Source organism: Halichoerus grypus, chromosome 5 (assembly GCF_964656455.1).
Source record: "Halichoerus grypus chromosome 5, mHalGry1.hap1.1, whole genome shotgun sequence".
Classification (NCBI taxonomy): Eukaryota; Metazoa; Chordata; class Mammalia; order Carnivora; family Phocidae; genus Halichoerus; species Halichoerus grypus.
In genome coordinates, this window is record NC_135716.1 from 133,123,363 (window position 1) to 133,138,247 (window position 14,885).

The 14,885-nt window shown below is 47.9% G+C and overlaps 1 protein-coding gene across 13 annotated transcripts in view; it reads left to right on the plus strand.

The window, feature by feature from the left end:
• The window catches only part of GNG12 (G protein subunit gamma 12), a 127,061-nt gene that overhangs the window by 96,430 nt on the left and 15,746 nt on the right, over positions 1-14,885 (plus strand). The window contains exon 1 of one of the 13 annotated variants that reach the window (XM_078072942.1): positions 2,116-2,139. The exons of 11 other annotated variants lie outside the window; for them this stretch is intronic. The gene's annotated coding sequence lies outside the window, so the exon portion shown is untranslated. Of the gene's footprint in view, positions 1-2,115; positions 2,140-6,882; positions 6,978-14,885 lie in introns of those variants that run through there. One more of the 13 variants, XM_036103745.2, reaches the window with a different exon arrangement.

Consider the following 14,885-nt stretch of genomic DNA (forward strand, 5'->3'; position numbering starts at 1 on the left):
TTACAGGGGCCTTGCATTGACAATCAGCTGAATCAATAATGTCTTGAACATCCGTGCGCTGTTATCGTCCAAGTATAGGAAGATGTTGCAATTAATAAAAGAGAACAACACTTCTGTTAATTTTTTGTCATGATGTGTTCTCATAACTAACAGGCTCCAAAAGAACAACTGTTTTTGGAGGGGAGAGAGTCCAGTGAGCATTTGTCCATTAAAAGGAGTCTTTTTACTGAACTGGGTGGGAAATGGGGATCTAATCCAGGCCCTTTGTTTTACTGATGCAGAAAGGGAAGAGGGATGGGATTAAGTGAGTTGAATAAATTAAGCAGCTAATTAATGAATGGGCCTCCATGGACCCTAAGCTGGGTGGAAGCTCCACCACCCCTATGCCTATTCCGTCTCTCAGCACCAACTTTTTTCAGAACAATAACCAAGGTATTGCCTTAGAACATCATTCATATCAAGCCATGGAATTATTTTGGTGATTTATTCTGCTAATGATTTAATATGAGAATTGTAATTAGAATTCACTTTCACTAATTTCAAAATCCACTCACAGTTGCCTAAACACAATCTATTTGGCCGTGTGAAAGAATAAACAGTCCCAGAAGGGTCAAGGAAAGTGAAAAAAAAAATTTTAAAGGATTTTATTTTTAGAGAGCGCGCCCGAGAGAGCACAAGTAGGCAGAAGGAGAGGGAGAAGCCGACTCCCCGCTGAGCTAGGAGCCCGATGCGGGGCTCCATTCCAGGACCCTGGGATCGTGACCCAAGCTGAAGGCAGACGCTTAACCGACGGAGCCACCCAGGAGCCCCGGAAAGTGAAATTTTTAATGTGCCATAGATCATGTACCAAGCGAATAATTCTCATGTCGAAAATTAAGACTCGATTTTAGTTGCAAACATCACTTTAAGGAAGCTTAGCCCATGTAGAATTTCAGGATGGAACACATCTGAATATCCACAGTTCTCAGTTTAAATCCCGGCCCCACAACACCGTCACCTGTATGGACTGTGGCCATGCTCACTCCTCCAAGCCTCAGTTTACATATCTGCAAAATGGGGAGGGAGACACTTCCTTTCCAGTGTTGCTGGGGGCATTAGTTAGCACATACATTTGGCACAGAGGCCCTGGGGAAAGAGACCAGCTCCCCCTTGTCTTACACATAGGGAAACTGAGGCCTCTGAAGGACCCAAAAAAACTAATCTGAGTGTAACCCAGAGTCCAGCCCCCTAGGTTGGAGTTACCCTCCAACTCAGACCCTATCTCCTGATGTTCTTGGCTCCCGTCTTCCCCAGGCTGTGCTTGCCAGGACGTGGCCTGTCCATACTCACGGCAGTTTCCCCCGCAGAGGAAGAGGTGCCCTGTGAGGGGCCCCCACTCCTGGGGTTGGCATCCCAAGTCTGAGCCTGTGGGCTCTTTGCACAAGTCCCCCCAAGAGGCTGCCGAGGTGGCTCCTTACTCACAATCCCTGCCACGCGGTGCAGCTGGTCCAGCACAGGTTCATTTACATAGTTGCACAACAGGAAGCAAGTCCAGTGTGCAGAGCTGGCCCACCGGGAGCAAATTACTTCAGGTGCCCCGGGTCGTGGACCCTTGGGCTCTGTCCTTGGATTCCCCTCTTGCTTCAGGGAGCAGCAGTGTCTCCCAAGGCAGCTTGGTGGGGCTTGGGGAGGGGGCACGTTTTGGTGTGTTGTTTGTCAACTGTCACATGTTTGGCAGGCATGACCGGAAGGGGTGGGGGCTGCTGTGTCAGGCAGGGAGGGGGTGCCTTTTGTGGAGGCAGAGTTCCTGCACAGAGTTCTCCCACAGTGGCTACAAGCGAAATGGCAGATGCATGAGTCACTCCGTAAGACGGGAACAGGAAGACATCCTGTGGGTGCCAAGCCGTTTTCAGTTCAGTTACAAGACTCGATCCCCCCGCCCCCGAAAGTGTGCATGTCCCTGCTTTCCCTGATGCAGTGGGTCCAGCACCTGGCTCTGTTGCTGGTGAAGGATGTCTCAGCTTGCTTTCGTGCTCAGGGAATTGGCTGGTGTCCTTGGTCTGCGTCTGGTACAGTATCAGAGAACCTCTTTGCCAAGGAAACTTGCTGTCTGAACGACTTTTTGAAAACATTTCCCTTGTTTCTCCTTCCCTTGAAATGGTAAGGCAATCTATGGCGTTTCAGGATTTTCCTTTGTGCAAACATTTTTCAAGTCTTTCTGTCAGGAGGAACTGTTGTTGGTGAACATCATTCAGAAGGATAATATTTCTGGGGATTCTCTGCTCCTTTTAATAAGATTTTCATAATTCCCTTGTTCTTAAATTAGTATTCTTGATCATCATTTTCATAGCTGCCATTTATTGACTGTTTTGAGCCGAGCACCATTTTAAGAACTTTGCTCATGCACTTAATCCTCCCAGCGGCTCCATGAAGTGTATAAACTGCTATTATTCCCATTTTGCAAATGAGAAAACTGAGGCTCAGGTTAAGCCATTTCCAGAGTCACAAAGTTAGTTAAATGGCAAGAGCCAGAACTTAAGCACTGTTCCCACCACTCCCTTTGCCAGCATTTATTCCAAGTGTGGTCAGCAGAACACACTGATCTCATGAGATGTTCCTAGGAAAACATTTCTACGTTCACATAATTGGGAGAAATGCTGCAAACCATATGCCTCTTGCAAATCATAAATGCATTTTAGAAGTTTTGCATGAAAGAAGGCTGCTTATCTTTGTTCCAATGAGGGCTTTCCAAAATACATGGGACTTGGAACCTTATTTCCATATATGCCTATTAAGTCATAAACATATTTTGAGAAACGTCACACGAGCGTCAGAAGGCCTGAGGGGTAAGCATTCAGATCCCATGTCTGCTACTACCTAGGTAAATTATTTAGCTTCCTCTGCCTCACTTTTCCCCTCTGTCTAACAGGGAAATAGTTAGCAGTCTCCCACACCCAGGGTGATTGTGAACACTCAGTCAGTGCCTCTACAGGACCAGAAGAGTGTTGTGCAGGGAGAGAAGTACTCGCTGTTCTAAATGTAGCAGAACGAATCAAAACATATGCTACCTGTGGGGTCTGACCACAACCAAAATGCTGTTTCACCATGTTCAGAAAACACATCACAGAGGCACGCCCTCCCACCTCCCTCTTTCTCTCTGCAGATCCTGGGACTCAAGGGCAGGGACCAACTCTTCCCCGTGGTGCTCTCTCTAGCTGCCCCGGATTCTCTCTGTCCCTCACCATCTGGTTGGCCCAGATAGCAGCTCAGACCGGGACTTGGGTCCCTCAGCCTTTGAGTCAGGGCTGGCAGGCACTGCTCCTGGGATGGGGGACCGCTATCTGGCTTCTCCACATGCTTGTGGGTGGCCCCGGGCAGAATCTGCAGGGAGAATGTGCTGCTGAGAAAGGAACTCCAGTTCCCCATTTAAACAAGACAGCTGCCCTTGCAAACCGTTGACCCCTGCGTCTCCAGAAGGGGAAACAATTGCAAAGCATTGCACTTTCACTGAATTTGCCACTCCTCCTGTGACCGGCAGCTAACCAGAAGAGCCCCTCCAAGCAGAGTGGATGTGGGTGAGGAGTCTCGAAATTCTGTAGACTCAGCCTCTGGGCACCGGAGCCTGGGCCACCTCTCAGAACGTCCTGCAGCAGACAGATATCAGTCAGTGGGGTCTAGGGCTTCCCCTCCCCAGCATGTTCTGAGGTTGGTCCTGCCGTGACTCCCAGGGTGATTAGGGAGCAGTCCATGGGGGGAGGAGAGCAATTGCAGAAATGACTAAATTTTAAAAAATGAATCCTATATATTTATGTTGCCCTTTGTGTTCTTTCTGTAAATTTTAGGTGTCTCAGAACGAGAAAATTAGAAAAATGTACCAACCCCTCCGTATGAGCAAGGCTGGTTGCTCATAATATATTTACTGTTGAGTGAAAAAAAGTAATTTGCAGAACTGTATGTAAATATCCCATTTGTTTAAAACACCATATACGTGTGTAGGATGTATGTGAAGGCCAGAAGAAGGTGTGCAAGGAAAGAAAAAGACTGTGCACAGTGGGTACCTCTTGGGAGTGAAATTAGAAGGAAAGAATTTTAACTTTTCATTCCGTTCTCGTGCATATAGTTTGAATGTTTCAACATATTCGTTTTGTTATTTAAAAGGGGAAGAATATAATAAAAGGCAAATACCCAAGCTAGTTCCACAAATAGGGCGAGACTGAGTAGTGGTGGCTAATTGTGGGTGTCGCCTGACTGGCTGGGAGGCTTTGCAGTGAGAAGGAAGGAAACCCAGACCAGACCAGAAAATGGGCCAATTCCAGTCACAGAGCAGCACACCCTCCGCAGCATGTGGCTTTCCAGCCTGTGCAGTTGCAGACGGTGCTGCTGAGTTTTGCTTTTCCTTCCCCCCACCTTCCCCGGGGAAGCCACACAAGCTGCTCAGATCCACCAGAGTTCAGCTCCCCCTGCATTGCCCTGGGCCATGATAAGGCCCCTTCATCACCCAGGCCCTGACCAACTGGAGGGACGCACCGCAAGCTCCCACAGACGTGGGCACCCCTGCCAGGAGGGCCGGCACTGGGTCACCTCTGTGGAGTCGTCACTCCCTGTGGAAACTACTTCCCCAAACCCTGGAGCCCCACCCAGGTGGAAACGATCAGAGAGCCTGGGACGGAATTGGTGGGGGGGGGGCTGTCTGAGAATCAGGAGCCCCAGTGCCTGGGGTTCTCAAGTCCCAGGGGCCGTGGGTAAATCCTCAGATTTCCTTTTGCCTCCGTTTTCTCATACACTGGCTGGACAGAGAATTTAATGACAGGGTGGTTGAGAGATGTCATAACAATTGGAAGAGCTTCAAAAGGTAAAAGGTGGTGATGTGCAAAGAAAAGCCGCCTGGTGGCCTTTATTATGAGCAGCACTGTGCTCGGGGACCCTCCGTGCTGGGGGTGATTTCTCTTTCTCTTTTGATTTGGAGGCAGAGCCCCTTTCTTTGCAGCATTCAGAGTATTTGCTGTCCCAGAAATCCCCTCTTGATAGATAAACCCAGGGACCTGAGAAGTCGAACAATCCTCTTTCCCGTACCTTCCCAGATGCCACCGATGTCAGGAAACAGGGCCCAGGGTGAGGCTGGACTCCCAGGTCCCACAGTCTGGGTGCTAAGCTCAAACCAGACTTTGATGATAGAATAGTCCCTTTCATGCTGAGGGCCCCCCAGCAATAGTCCGCATCTATTTAAGAACACAGGGTGGGAATACCACTCCCCCCACACACTTCCCGAAGGGCTTTAAGTAACTTTAAACGTTTTCCTTTGTGATTGTAGAGCTTTCCTCCAGATGTCCAATCATTCAGAATGGTGAACGTGTAGGCGTAGACCTGGAATCTGAAGGTTGAATGGAGCACCTGAACTGTCCAGCTCATTTGTGTTATGCCCTGTGTGTGGTTTTCTTTCCAGCGGTGCAAAGCTGTGTCACCTCCTACACAAAGCCTCCCCAGATTTCCCCCAGCCACAAGGAATCACTGTGTATCCTGAACTCCCCATCGCCCGACCTCTCTCTCTCTCTGTCTCTTCCGATGCTTCTTTCTGCTTGAAGTTATTTGCGGATACATCTGTTTTCCCTGTCCTGGATCGAAAGCTCCTTGAGGTTTTGTTTATTTGTAAATGCTTGGTGCTTACTGAAGGGTCAGAGCAGACCCTGATAAACAGTTGTGGGAGAGAGGGAGGGGGTAGTTTTGGGGTAGAGGATGATCAGAGACTTGGTAGTGGAGGTAATGTGACTTGACCTGCAAGCAGGGGTGGGATCTCGCAGGGGAAGCTGGGAGGGGTCGGGGCTTTCTCAAAATAACAAAGCGAGTCACAGAGTTCAGTTTCAGAGATCATTTGGGTTGCTGCAAGGAGGAGGATTTGTCTTTTCCTCTTTTGGATCGTGTGGCCCCTTTGATCAATGCTATGGACCCTTTCCCCAGAAAACATAAATACCCACAGTATTTCACAGAGGGGGGGAAAAAGAAAAAGAGTTGCGAAAAGACCAGAAAGGTGGGTTAGAGCCAAATTGTAATGGGCTTCTGAGGCACAGTGGAAGTTGCGTTGGGTTCAAGTTAATTGGGGGCAGTCAGTGGTTTTGTGCAGCTACTTACCCAGATCACAAGCTCCCCCCCACCCACAGGCTAAACACATACATGTAGCCAGCAGTTGGAAAAGCCCCCTACTGCCCCCTTTGCTACCTTCCCCTTCAAAAGTAGCCTCTAGCCTGATGCCTAACAGCATATAGTTTCCCCCATTTTTGTACTTACTGGACTCCTGTGGTATGTACTCCTTTTTATTCTTTTATAAATCTGGCTTTCACTCAACATTATGTGTGTGAGATTCATCCATACTGCTGCATGTATTTGAAGCTTGTTCATTGTCATTTGCTGTGGAGTTTCCATTGAGTGAGTTATTCTCCTGTTTTGGTCATTTAGGCAGTTTCCATTTGGGGGCTGTTAGGAATGGTGTCACTCTGAATGTCTTAATGCATGTCTTTCGGTGAACACATTTCTGTTGGTATTCACCCAGGACTAGAACAGCCATGTGTTAACTGTTCCGCCCAAGTGAATACGGCCATAGTTTCCATTCCCACCAACCGGTTGATGGTTTTTGAGGAGCATCATGTGACTGGAGCTGAATTTCAGAAGATTTGTCTGGCCCGAGTATTTTTGATGGCTCAGAGCAGTGGTCTCATACTGTGTTTCGAGGAGCCTTGGGAATCTTTAGAGTCTGCCTTTTAGGGGCTGCGACAGGGGAGAGAGAGGGGAAGGCTCCCAGGTATTGCTCCGGGCTGTTCATTCCCAACCACCCTCCGACGGAGCCCAAGAGCTCCTATCTGTTGATCAGCTTTTGCCATTATCTAGGATTACTGGCCAGCCACCAGCCATCTGACAGGTGGACAGCTGTTGGGGGAGAACTCAGGGCAACCAAGAACGGCAAGTGTCATCTCCTAGCACACATCGGGGGACAGCCTGACTGGAAGGTCAGTGGCAGGGCCACCAGGGAGGGAAATGTGGATCAGGAAGTGAACCTGTAAGGACTGGTCCCCTCTTCAGATGTCAAGGAACAAGGGGATGGTCTCAGAACTAAAGTCTTGAGTCTAGATAACTGGAATAAAGGCTGTTCTATTCGCAGGGAGATTGAGAAGCCAAATCCAGAGAAGGGCCTCCTGTGTCAAAGAGCGGGGAGTCCAACCTCTGGTGAGTTTGAGGAACAGGCAGGTTGTTGGGATGGGGGTCCCAGGCCACATGGACGTGTCAGAACCTGTGCCGGCCCCTGAGAGCAGATGCAAGGGAGATTGGAGAGAAGAAAAACAGGCACTCAGGCAGAATCTTCAAGGACAGCTGAGCTTGGAGGACTCAGACAGGGGACGATGTCAGCCCAGGAGACAGAGGACAATCAGGGACATGAAGACGCCCCCAGGAGAAGACTGGGCAGAGTCAGGAGGGTGGGACCGTCCAGCAGGGTCAGTGCCAAAAGAAATGGACTTGTTCAAAGAGTTCTTCAGCTTTATCTAGAATCACGAAATTTCACAGAAGTGCCTTCTTAACCATCAGTTGTGTTCAGGGCTGTGTATGTATTGTGCTGTTATCTCTGAAAACTGGTGACAGTGTGCCCTTACACATGGTAACTCAACCAGAAATTTCAGTTTACTCTGATATCCTTTCCCAGAACATTCTGGCTAAAAGCGAGCTTACTGTATTTGTGGGCATGGCTTTATTTTTCAACGCCCATAGACATTATTTTCTCCCCTGTATGCTTGTCAGCTTTCAGACCCACTTGGTTTGCAAATGGCCGGTTCCCCAGTGGTAATGTCTTTGGGGGGGCTTCAGGAGCAGCTGGGTACTGACCTTCCCACCACGTGCTTGATTCTCCCAGAGCACTGGATGCAGTGGTTACTGTCACCTAGCCGGTTCACGCTGGTGGCTCCTGCTGTCCCTGCCCTGGTCATTATTCACCCATATAAATACCAAGAGCTTAAACCAGTGGTCTGAGTAGTTCTGAAGAACTATCAGACCTGTAATACAGAAAACAAACTGATGGTTGCTAGAGGGGAGGGCATTGGAGGAGGAGCAAAAGGGGTGAAGGGGAGTGGGAGATACAGGCTTCCAGATATGGAACGAAGAACTCATGTGGGAATAAAAGGCACAGCATAGGGAATGTGGTTGATGATACCGTAACAGCGCTGTATGGGGACAGAGGATAGCTACACTTGTGAGCAGAGCATAACATAGAAGTTGAATCCGTATGTTATACACCAGCAACTAATGTAATATTGTGTGTGAACTACATTCAAATTCAAAAATTAAAAAAAATAAATGAATACGCAAAGAAGAAGCACAGAGCACTTCTCTTGTTCCCCTTTTTTAAGGATGTGGAAGCCAAGGCCCAGAAAGAGGAAGTGACTTGTCCAAGGCCACTAGCTTAATTCAGATAGAGCAGTCAGGGAGACCCAGGTGTTGTACCTGAATAGCCCTGCTAACGTTCAAGTCCTGTGGCCCTTTCTCCAGAGTGCAGATCCACATCACCCGGAGCTTTCTCAGAATACACTTTGGCCAGGACCTACCGCTGATACTCTTAATTCCGGAGGTTTGGGAGTGAGGTTGGTATGTGGGTGCATTGAAAGAGCTGCCCAGAGGAGTCTGAAAGGCAGCCCTATTAGGAATCCGGCTTCTAGTCACTTTGTGGTCTCTGCTCCACATTACCTCTTAAGTACAGGTATAATCTGCTTCTAAGAAAATGTCATTAACTGGGTTATATTTAAGAGAGGAAAAACCAATACTTTCCTCCATTTAAGAAGCATGTGCAATTGTTACAAGTGAAAATACACTGCATCTGAAGAGGGGAAGCACCTGACAGGCTACTAAGAAACAGGAATCTCATGAGGCAGAAGGATTCCAGTGTTTTTCCAATTATCTGCAAAAATAGCTTACTTACTGATTGCATAAAGTTGCAGGCTCAATTCAAGAGGTTCTCAATGAAGAGAAATTAAAATACAATTTAGTAATTGAACCCTGTCTCATGTAGATGGCAGAGGAGGAAGCACTTTATAAATTGCCATCTTTTAATAGCATTATTATTATATCAGGCTTACCACATTAGAAGTAGAATATCAGATTCTCCACTGGGGAAAGGCAGAAATGATCGACAAACGTGTGGCGACATCTGCATGTGACATGTAAGGGTGTTTCTCCAGAATTCAGCTCGGGGTGGTTTTCATCTGTAAGGGAAGGCATGGGCCTCCGGTGGTCATGTGATCACGGAGTCTGTCCATTTATAAGTGTCGCCACTGACAGGTAATGGCTGTTGGTAGGACTTGGATGCATTTGTTTACTCAGTCCACTAAAATCAATCTCGTAATTTCTACACGTAATATAAACACGTGCCATTTATTTTGACTCACACTGTGCCTAAAAGTGTTCCGGAGAATCTCACGCACTTTGGAAAATATCCCAGGGACAGACCTTTGATAGTATCAACTTAACCTTCTGAAACTCGTATTTGGCCACAGACAGCTACATGCTGATATCCTGTGATCTCTCTCAGGAGTTTAATCCCTAACTTCATTAAGCGTTAGAAAAGTTTAAGTAACTTTACAGTTAAATACGTGAATAAATAAAAGGTATTAATATTGCCATATGAACTATTAGGATTTGCTTGAAAGTGTACGTTATGCCCAAGGGCACTCATGAGATGAATTCCCCTTGGGAAGCGGCCCCTTTCCCCCCTTTAAGCACCCGACCTGCACAGGCGGCTGTAAGCAGTGGAGGCCTCTGGGGGTACTTCTTTCTTTCCAGGGCAAGCAGCGGCAGAATTTTACTTTGCTGTATCCATCCTTAAGGGGAAAAGAGTACCAAGGCCAGAGGCCAGAGAAGGAGCTGCTTTTGAAGCTTTTAAAACCAAAGTCTGTACCACCCTCCCTTTCCTAAGTACGGGAAGGAGGACAGTATACACACGAGTACTGTATTTTGGAAACCAAGTAGAACTGTGCTCAAGACACAGAAGCGGTTGTGTAAAGTGTTATAACTTCGAGATGTTTCGTAGGATTCCTAATTGATAATTTAATTAGAATCCGAGCTAAACAATGAGTTTCTCTGACTTAGCCTCTTGGTCCAGTAGATAATGCATCTGGGAAAGTATTATCTGAAGGAATCCTTTCGTAATGTGACATGATTCCCGTTTGTCAGAAATTCCGACGTTCATATACATTGGGTTCGGGCCCTTACCACTCACCTAAGATATTGCCAGGGATCCTTGTGTCATCATTTCATTGGTAAAGTATTTCTTGAGTTCCTGCTGTGTGCCCAGCCCCAGGAATATATTGTCCCTTTTGTTTCCTGAATTATGAAGAGGAAAAATGACAAAGCTGCCACTTTCTGCCAAGGCCAGTGACTTCTTTCACTTACCAGACTACCCTCTAGGTCCATTCATCTTGTTGCACATGGTAAGATTTCATTCTCTTTTTGTGGCTGAGTAATATTCCATTGTATGTGTATACAACATCTTTATCCATCCATCTTCTCTGTGGGCATCTAGGTTGTTTCCGTATCTCAGCTATTGTAAATAATGCTGCAGAAAACATAGGGATGTGTTAGTGTTTGTGTTTTCTTTGGGTAAATACCCAGTAGTGGAATTACTGGATCGTGTGGTATTTCTATTTTTGGTGTTTTCAGGAACCTGCATACAAAACAACAAGTACTTTGAACTGTGAGGGCCAGCACAGAATGTTCATCTTGCTGGTCACCCTAGGAATTTCGTAGATTTTGCTTTTCCTCCAAGCAGTTATCAAGTCCGGACATGTTTGAAAGGAGGTAGGACATGTTTCCTGCTGTAGTTAATGGGAGAAGGCGAGATGAAAGAAGAAAGGAAAATTAAGTATCCTATGATGTCTTTTAGCATAATGGTTATGGGTATGTGGACCACAGGCTTTTGTGTTTTGAGGGTGAATGCAGGGAGCAGTGCTTCCTGGCAGGTTGAACTTTGGCATCTGGGACCCGGGATCTGAGCGCTGTATAAAATGGGCCCAGAGCCCGGATTATGGCTGCTTTCATCCTATCTGTGCCTCCTCAAAAGGCAGGTACTTCCTCTGCGCTGTGGACATTGGACATACTTGCTATATCATGATCTGGAGGAGGAAATGGTAGACAATAATTAACCTATCTTCCATTCTTTAATGACAGACCTCATCTTACAGTGTTAATTATTATCGTGTTCTAGACCATGAAGTATTTAGGATCAGAGGGTTTTACTTTTAACTTCTAATTCTTGAAATTTTCTGACATCTGCCAAGAAAGAAGGCATCCTGTGTACCTGTCACCCGACTTCAATAGTCAGCCCCTGGCTCATGGCCCATCCTGCTTCATCCATCTCCTCTCCCGCTCTCCACTCATCTAGTTTCTATCACCAGAGACGTGTTTGGCCTTGAACTCCTGCACGTGGAATCAGACAGAGCACAGCACGTGCGTGCTCCTGGGTCTGACTTCCTCTGCTCAGCACGATGCCTGAGAGATCGGCCCGCGTTGTTTGTGCGCACCTCTGGCTGGCGGCCCTTTGTCCCTCACCTGGCCTGAGCTGCTGGGTGCCTGCTCCCCTGCTTTTCCTCCTGTGTCTTCCCGGCCCCCCTTTCTCATGCCGGAGCTCCGACCTGACTCCGTGCTCTCCGGCCTCCGTTAACCTCGCTGGTGTCTTCATACTCTCCTTGGTTGCTCAGTGCTCCTCCTCTGCTTTTGAAAACACCCAGATGACAGCCGTCTTTTGAAATAATCCTCCCACCCCTCAAAGTTCGCATCGAGGTCCTTGTCTTCAGCACACTGCTACTTCTTGAAATAGCCCCCCACACTCACCGCCTAAGTTCCTGAATTAATAGTTCTCTCTGGCGCCCCTTATCACTGGACCTCCATTCCTTTCTTGCCGTGGCAACCCCACCCGGGGGGGGCCCTGGAACCCGTCATCCCCAGTCCCATGGGCTATGGTCCCTCTCTCCTTCCTGTGCCCCCATAAAGTGACTGGTAACTTGCCCCTCCTCCTGGTTTTCTGAATAACACATGCTGGGATTCATTCATTTATTTTTTTCATCATAAAAACATCACATGTGGTTGAGAGCACGGACTCTGGATCCGCATTGCATCCTGAATTGGGAAAAGCAATAGTAACCACCTCAGAGCATTGTTTTGAGGATTAAGTGAGTTAGTATCTGTAAAGCTCTCAGAACAATGGCAAGCATACGACATGCAGTGGAAGTGTTAGCTGGTGAGGCCGAAAAAATAAAAACGTACGCGCTGCAGGAGTGCATAAAAACAACACTAAAGGTCCCCACTTCTCTCCACCTAGCAGTGGCTACATTTTAGAGTATATTCTTCTAGTATGTTTTCTGGGTATAATGTATTTTTAGCTAAGCCTGTCTCAATAGCATTAACGTCTGCCCTCCCTCCCCAACATCCCTCTCTCTTCTTAGCTGTCTGGTGTCCCCTGTCCGGGCAGCTTCCCCAGCTCCCCCTCTCTGCTCCTTTGGGAATCTGCCCTTCTTGTCCCTGCCCATGTGAGGAAGACCTCGGATGCGTGCTGCTCTTTTCCTCAGGCACGCCCTGCAAATCTAGTGTTAAACCACCGCCTCTGGGCTGTCAGTCCCCATTCGGCCCCAAGAATGAAGTCTTTTTTTTTTTTTTTTTTAAAGATTTTATTTATTTATTTGACAGAGAGAGACACAGCGAGAGAGGGAACACAAGCAGGGGGAGTGGGAGAGGGAGAAGCAGGCCTCCCGCGGAGCGGAGAGCCCGATATGGGACTCGATCCCAGGACCCTGGGATCATGACCTGAGCCGAAGGCAGTTGCTCAACAACTGAGCCACCCAGGCGCCCAAGAATGAAGTCTTCATCATTCTTCTATTTCCTACTCTTGTATCCAGCTCTTTCTTGACAGTCCAGTCACCTTCCTCTGTTTGATGAAGTCCTGGTAATGATGATGATGATGAGGATGATGATGATGGTGGTGGTATATAACACTGGATGGTTTCCGTGTGCGAGGCTCTTTTCTGTAGGATTCCATTTAATCGTTACAGTCCTGCGAGGCAGGCACTCTTGGTACCCCATTTTACGGAGAACCTAGGAGCTCAGTGAGGCTAAGTCATTGATTCAACATCATGCAACACTAAGTGACACCCAAAGCCTGGGCTCTTTATCCTATTGCCTGCCCCTAGAACTTCCATGGAAATAGTCCATTTTGTCTTTCTCTCCCAGTTCTATTCCATCCGACATAAGGTCGTTCAGTTCTTTTTCCGATGATACTCCCCATGCCTGTTGCTTCTGCTCAGAAACCTCTGGGGGCTCCCATATTCACATAACAGAGTCAGCTTTAACCCACTCTGTACGCCCTCGATATCCATTCTGAAATTCTCCCCACTCCTTCGCCACCACCTACCCAGTTCCTACCCTTCAAGGATCGATTCATTTAAGAAATGTATCCTTCACGCACCTCTCTGCTCGCCCAAGTCCCCGCTGACCGTCCTCTCCCTAGGCTCCTTAGGCCTACATCTGTCATGGTTTATTGGCCTTTTATTCCTTATTTTTCAAGACTTCATGCATCCTGTTGGCGTCCTAAGCCTTTTAATCCCCAATCTGGTAGCCCACATGCCATGTTTGTTACACAGCGCAGCCCTGGCCATGACTGTGGGTGTCAGTGAACTGCTCACTCTTCCCAGTCTTCTCTTCGCCTTCTCTCTCGACTCCACTCCTCCCGTGCCTCCAAGCAGCTGACACCTTCAAAACAAGAAAAACGACTGCCTGGTTACCTCCTGAGCAGTAACAGATGCAGCGGCATTTGCCTGTTGCCTCACTTTCAACCCTCCCAGTAGGTGTTTGGGTTGTTTGTTGCAGTGGACTGCAGGCAAGTGGGTGACCGCCTGTCTGCTTAGCAGTATCAGAAAGCATGCCCAGGGCGCCTGGGTGACTCAGTCGTTAAGTGTCTGCCTTTGGTTCAGGTCATGATCCCAGGGTCCTGGGATCGAGCCCCACATCAGACTCCCCGCTCGGCGGGAAGCCTGCTTCTTCCTCTCCCACTCCCCCTGCTGTGTTCCCTCTCTTGCTGTGTCTCTCTCTGTCAAATAAATAAAATCTTTAAAAAAAAAAAGAAAGCATGCCCTCCGCTTAAAGTGGATCAGATGCTAGGTCTTTATGACCAGAACCCAAAATATCTCCGTTCTTCTGCTTTGTCAGCAAACCAGGAATGAGGGTAGGACAGCTATGTTGTAGAGAACATCCCAGGCAAGGGACCCCGTTGCAGACCACCTCCCTCCCTGCTCAGCTAGGGCAGGTGGTAGGTCCGGGAAGGCTGATGGAAAGGACTCCCAGGGATGAGGTTGCTGTCCGCTGGTGTGGAGACTCACCAGTCAGCGGGACTTCCCGCGGGGGCCACTCCCTGCTCTGGAGACTGCTTCTCTTTGCAAATGATTAGCACCTCGGGGCACCATGGAACTGTGTCTTGGATATGTTCTTCTGTTGTTTGGAAATCATTCTCCCTTCATATAGCATCGTTTGCCGCCCAAAACCATGAGCCCTTTTAAGGCAGGAGCTTTGTCTTCTTCTTCTCCGATCATTCCCACTTCCTCTTTCCAGCCCCAGCAAGCTCCCCATACAGGGCCTGTAGGCGGCTGCAGTGTGCAGTCTTGGTTAGGGACACCAGGGTTCCCTTAGGCACTAGGCATCCCAGAGAGCTTTGGTTTCCTCATTAGGAAAGTGGGTTAATAATACCACCTTCGCCATGATCTCCAGATTAGAGTGTTAAAATAAAAAACAGAGGACAGAGCCATGCATCAAACTTGCTCCCATTTGTATTTTTTTAAGACATGTAAACTTTTTAAGATATGTAAATAATCATGCTTATATATGCAGGGGAT